The sequence below is a fragment of the Dysidea avara genome, chromosome 4 (assembly GCF_963678975.1).
Source record: "Dysidea avara chromosome 4, odDysAvar1.4, whole genome shotgun sequence".
In the NCBI taxonomy this organism is placed as follows: domain Eukaryota; kingdom Metazoa; phylum Porifera; class Demospongiae; order Dictyoceratida; family Dysideidae; genus Dysidea; species Dysidea avara.
Genome location: NC_089275.1, coordinates 36,663,726 through 36,670,173, shown reverse-complemented (window position 1 = coordinate 36,670,173; position 6,448 = coordinate 36,663,726). Strand labels below are relative to the sequence as shown.

The 6,448-nt window shown below is 35.0% G+C and overlaps 1 long non-coding RNA gene across 2 annotated transcripts; it reads left to right on the top strand.

Moving 5' to 3' along the window:
- The first annotated feature begins 768 nt into the window (after positions 1-768).
- On the top strand, positions 769-6,040 carry LOC136253376 (uncharacterized). 2 transcript variants are annotated; one of them, XR_010700107.1, is made up of 3 exons: positions 769-854; positions 4,788-4,916; positions 4,988-6,040. It is a non-coding gene; the product is annotated as an uncharacterized lncRNA (long non-coding RNA). The 2 variants fall into 2 exon arrangements; XR_010700106.1 differs by lacking the exon at positions 769-854 and having other exon boundaries at positions 3,976-4,916.
- The last annotated feature ends 408 nt before the right edge of the window (positions 6,041-6,448 follow it).

Sequence of the window (6,448 nt, the reverse complement as noted above, 5' to 3'; positions counted from 1 at the left end):
GGGTACACACATATACGTAATGGTGAATCCCAAGCCATGGTATAAGTGATATATACCACTCGGATGTACAAACCCTATTTACACACTAAACAATAATCATGAGTTATAAATATTATAGTGCTTGTGAAACATTATTGGTATGCTACTAATATACACAATTGTTAAATTGTAAAGAAACAGTTATGCATTTGGCTGGTTTTTTTGGTACCATTTCTAGCTATCTAATGCCGTTAATGACCTTAAAATAAGTTAATTTGTTAAGATACTAATAAAGAGACCATAGATCTATGTAACAGATAATGACTTTCAGAATTGTCGTATTTCATCATGACAAGTCCAGCATGTTAGAGATAATTTGTGACCAGATTTTACAAAACCGATCCAAATCGCACATCAGACAAAATCAAACTAACACCTCCAGTGGATAGCTACACTATTGTACTAGTAGTTTTGACACTCAGTACCACTCAAACTACTCTAGGCTGGTTTCAACAGACGTCTTTTCTGGGTGGTGTGTAGAGCTCGAGTGGCGGTTTTAGGCCTTGTGAGGGACCTGGCTTGGCAAGAACCAGTGGTATTCTGGTGGACAGCCTGATAATGTTGACCAGACGTTTTTTTCTGTGGATTTTGCTACATATCAGCCACTAAGGAGCCAGCACAGCCCTGTAATCTCGTCTCTGGACTCCAATCATGGTCTGCCTCCATTTTGAGGTCTAGCCCTTGCCCACCCCACCACCCTCCACCCCTTTGTGAGTACTCGTGATACTACTTCGCTCGTCCAACTGCTCAGATTTTCTATCTTATTTGTTAGGAAACTCTACAAGCAGTTACAAGTACTGGAAGTGGCCTGAAAGGTAATAGATTGATGCATCTTTTGTGTAAATTTCATACGCTTGCTTGCTATCTTTGGAGAGTTATGCTGGCTTGAATTCTTTAAAACCGTTTATCTCAAAACTTCTAATGTGCGATTTAGATCGTTTTTCCAAAATCCAGTCACATTTTATAAATGTAACTTTAAAATTCTCTAGTCAGCTGCCTTTTAATAATAAGTTATCTAAGTCTACAAATAGATTTACTGTACAGGCACACAAAAACCACACAAAAATAGCCAAGGTGTGAAAAACGGTGCAGCTTTCAAAAGCCTGGACTGCCATCTGTGATTTCACGACTTTTTTCACCCAGGCTTTTAAAGCCCACGCCCTTTTCACAACTTAGCTGTTAGTGTAGATTTTTCTTCTTTTTGTACTTTATAAGGCTCCCAACCAGGGTTTGTTATCTAGAGACACAATGATGGTTATTAAAGGTTGCGTGTTTTATTTGACTATTTATATGTAGTATTCTAATAGAAGACACAATTTTTAGGTCTTCTATTAGAACGCGCATAGAATTTACATTGGTAGATTACTATTAAGTAGATTTAAACTAGAGCTTCTTTTATAATAATTATACAACCAAGTACTATGGGTAAGAAGAAATGCAGTCGAGATTAATAATAAATAATTAATGTTTGAGAAAACTACAAGGCCTAGTGCTGTGCACTAACTGGGATTATGATCTACGTTGATTGAAGATACAAGTGTATAGTAATTATGTTTCTTCTGCTGATGAGTGAAATGGTATGATGATTCTATTTAACACCTATCAAAACAACTCAACACGTGATGTGCATTCCAGAAGGGATGTGTTCGCTCCATGATTTGCTCATCAATCAAAGAAAGATGTCGAATCCTAGAGAAATGACGGGCTGGAAAGCAGATGTACAACGGATTAGTGTGAATAGTCCAGTTACAGATCATAATTGGTTGTTCACAGGCGACCATTAAATACTGCTACTAAATGCCAGGTTTCGTTTGCTCATCAGCCTACAGCCTGTTGGAGAGAGGATGCTTGCAAGATACCCTATAGTTCACGAAGTTACGTTGTTTGCAAGAAATAAAAATACTAAAGTAGCTAATGCTGTGTGTTCATCTTGCAGGCGTACTCAGATTGTCACTTACCCTAATATAGCAGTCAGTTTCAAAGCTTTAATCTTGTTGTAACAATCACATCTGCTACGGTTACCAGCTTAAAAAATCATGCTGATCTATGTAGGTGTAATGCAATTGCATAATACTGTTATATGACTGGTATTTATATTGCACCACTGGCAGTAGCTACTGTTTGTATTATTCTCCTAACCTATGCACTGTATATGCCTTGCCCCCCCATTTATGTATGTACTTGGTTGTATATGACCCAGTCCTAGCAATAATAATAATAATAATCATACAGGTGAGAAAGGCAAATGCCTGTGAGTCCTGCTCATTACACAAATCACACAATGCTATACTTAAATAATTATATTGATTACAAATCATGCAAACAAATTGTAGTAAAGCAATTTGGGGTAGTAGTGATCATCAATGTTCCTCTTGAAATCATTAGTAAAAGGTAAGTTGACAGCAGCCCAAGATAGATTGTTCCAGTGGTTTATAACTCTGATGTAAAAATTAATGGTGATTTCTGACGTCCTTAGCAGTATGAGGTTTGTAAATTTTATAATTGTGTCCACATGTAGAACTAGATGTACGAAGTTGGAATAAATTGCTGGGATTTATGTGTAGAATGTTGTAAGTCATGATCAAGAGTAGTTTTCATTATTGCAAAGTCTGATTTCTCTGATGTTGTTAGTGGGGTACCACCGGGATCTGTACTGCATGGGACCACTTCTTTTCCTAATTTATATCAATGACTTGCCCAACATTATTCACTCACCATCATTGTTGTTTGCTGATGATACTAAGATCTTCCATCGAATTGCAAATCGTCAAGATTATATTCAACTCCAGCAGAATATCCTGTAGTTCTTGAAAAATGGTCGAAGCTTTGGCAATTGAATCTAAAATATCTGTGATGCATTTGGGTAATAATAATCCATGTTATACTTACAGTATGAGTGACTGTTGAAACTGTAAAAAAAAACATAAAGATCTCAGTGTTTTGATAGAAGGTTTGCACATTCTTACAAAAATATTTACCGAGAAACCAGCCTCATAATACCTTTGTGGTGCATTGGTTAGGTATAATTAAGCCAAAAGTGCCTTCAGTGCTGCCCAATATTACTGTAGGTTACTACAATATTTATTTAATGGAATTTTTTACAGAGGTGCTTCTCGTACTGTTTTTCATTTGCAACACTGTGTAACAAGCTGAACATAGATGGAACCAAAGTATAAGGGGAACTTCACTTTTCAATAACTGATGGTTAACTGATCGAACTTAAAATTTCTTGTACTTGTAAATTCTGTGAGTTACAGTTGGTATACTCCAAGTTCTACAGCAATGTTTGTGATTTGTGTACATCCAATAATTAACAAATATTACTTAAGTGATAAGTTCCGGACTAAGTTAAAGTGGGCTTCCTACCATGAAACTTTGCTATATAAACACATCATGAATGTTATTTTATCAATCAATTATTTAAGCATACATAACACTTAACTGTTACATGTTTGCTATGTAAACATTACATGTGGAGTAATCATATGGTACTTATGGTTACAATATATTTCACACTATATATCAATTCATCAGAAACTTTAATTCATTAGTGGTCACTCACAATGAGATCATATACGATAAAGGAAGTGTTGTATAAACAGTGCACATCATCAGTTGTAATGTCGAGCAATTGTTAGACCTGCAAGGAGGTTTATAGGAAGACATGTGAATGGTTCAAATAATGCAATAAATAATGACATTGTAATATCAGGTAATCTTTATTGTCAGATTTCTATCTTTTATTATTGCTACAAAATATCAGGACAACTATCAAATGTACTTGTAAATATCTTCCTACTTCCAGTTGATTTTATATACTATGATGTTAGATTGTTAAAAGACATAATCTACGTACATACATATTTCGACCCGCGATTTCTTTGGCACATGTGTGCTAGCTAACTCACCATGTGTAGCCACGACACGCGAGCTCCCTCAGGTGGCTGCTCCAGTAACTGCATGTCTTCGCACGTGATGTATTCCAGTCATGCGTCATGTCGAGTCGTAGCCTGGATTTGAGCACTCGCGAGGGATTGTAACGTTACCTCTGGGCGGTACTTTACATGTTTTCTTGTGTTTAGAGGGACAAGGTGGCAGTGACATTGTTTAGTGCGCAGATCCCAAACACAGCCAAAGAATGACTTCATTAAATATACCACCAGTATTTTGCTAGTGTTGCTAGTCAAACTAATAGCCCTATATATGTATATCTTATTGATGTGTAGAAAGAAATTTTGCTTATCAATGCTGAATACATAAATTGTTATTTCTACCAAAGACATACACACATGTTAACATGTTCAGTTATTGAATTATCATCTCACTTTATGTCTGCATGAAGTACCTTGTATTCCCCATTTTACATTTTGAAAACCTCTTGTTAAGCAATGGTACAAATGTTAAATATCTTTCAGTACACACCACCTGTTTAAATCATCACATGATAGTAAAATTGATGTCATGTAACATCGTACTTATTTAATAATTGTGTAAATTCTATTTCATGCCTATACTACCACAGCACCACAGCCTGTGTAAACACTACATGATAATTTAATATTTGGTGTAGCTGGTATCCTAGCAACACTATCCATTAGTCAGTAATGTTGTTATCATACTTCATGTTAATTGATGTTTATCTGTAATTTGATCACATTTACTAGTGATTATTATAACAATGGAACACGCACATACAGATAATGAAGTATTAACTTGTGTTTATATTCTTACATACTTAAATGATATAGGTTAAACCTAAAGGAGATCACTTCAGTTACTGTAGCTACCAATAATGTCTGATATGACTTGGTATACTATTATCTCAATTGTACTAGTGATATGAATGACAGGAAACTGTAGTGAGTAGCAAAGGAAAGGTGAGATGCCAATTATGTATATGAATGAGTAATTAAAATTGAACATTACATGTACGGTAACCTACTACCAGTTGTATCATAGAGCAGGTTCTCTTCATTCTCTATGAATTGTGGGTTTGTCTCTAGTGAATTGCTTATGTATCTCTATGCATATACATACGTATTTTACATGAAATGAAATGTTCCTTTCCCTATGTATACACCACATTACATACATGTATGCATCTGCCATAGCTAGTACTAATTCAAACATCTGTAAAATATAAGTGTGACCCATTACAGAAATTGTTACAATGTCATACTTGAGTTGTGAAGAAGTAGTCTTCAAATAATGTTATACACAAGTGTAGTGTACTTGTAGTTAATCAGAGTTGCACAAGTACAAATTTATGTGACCACTTGCAGTTTTTATACTAGAATGTTCTAACCATATCAATTATATTAGAACACCTGGAAGTGGTTGTGTATGAACGGGTACATGCAACATATTTTAAAGAAACCACTCTAATATTTATTGACTAAGTTTAGATGTAATAGGTTAAGGGACGTACTTGAGGTTTTGTTAATGAATGTACAAACCAAAGTACGTGACTTATTTCATGTGACAATGTTGTTCTGCTGCTAATGTGTTTATGGAGGTTACTATGTGCTTCAGGGAATGTGCGAGGAGTACAATGATGACACCGCAGAAATGTTGTAGTGAATGTTTTCTCACAGCTGCACAGGAACTTAACACCACTTACTAAACTACACATGTCATGCATGAAAGAGGAATCCTTTTATGATGTACACTCTGTCAAGAAGAATGGCCCCGTAAAGGAACTTACTTTACTTATGACTATTCATACCATACAGAAGATGTTTTAGTTGAAGAAGCATTGCATTTGTAATCTCTGACAACTATTTGGCCATAACATGTAGCAACTGACTGAAAACAAGATCAATTTCTGTTTGTTTTGATGTAGATACGTACATACGTAATAACAGTGTTTTTTTTATTTTTTAGTAACTCGTTAACTTAGCTTTCTTGAGCCTTTAATCATCATCTCTAGTTTAGGTGCACCATGCTACAATATATCATACATTTGTGAATTTTAATATTATTAAAGATGTTATGATTCTGAGCAGTGTTCAGTGCCATTTTATAACTGGAGAGAATTTCTGATGTCAATTTGTATTACTAGATACTGACCTCGCTAGATTTTACATACATGCACAGTAATGGCCAGCTACTTCCTAAGCTTTGCATATAATAGCATTTGTCACAAACATGGTTAGTGGGTTGTTATGAGTAATTCTTATTTAATGTTTCTTAAAAGTCATAATTACTGCTACTGTAGATGCAATAGAGTCATTAGTTAACCACAAAACTAAGTCGTGCTTTTCTTTTCAAAAGGTGTCAACATTCATGTTGAAGTAATAATGGTCAAAAAATCTCTAGTGTTAATATTTTTCCTTTAGTTTGGGCCTGTGACATATCCTAGCACATCCTCATATGCACCTACTGTAAGTTATTTTGAAATATTGCTTGT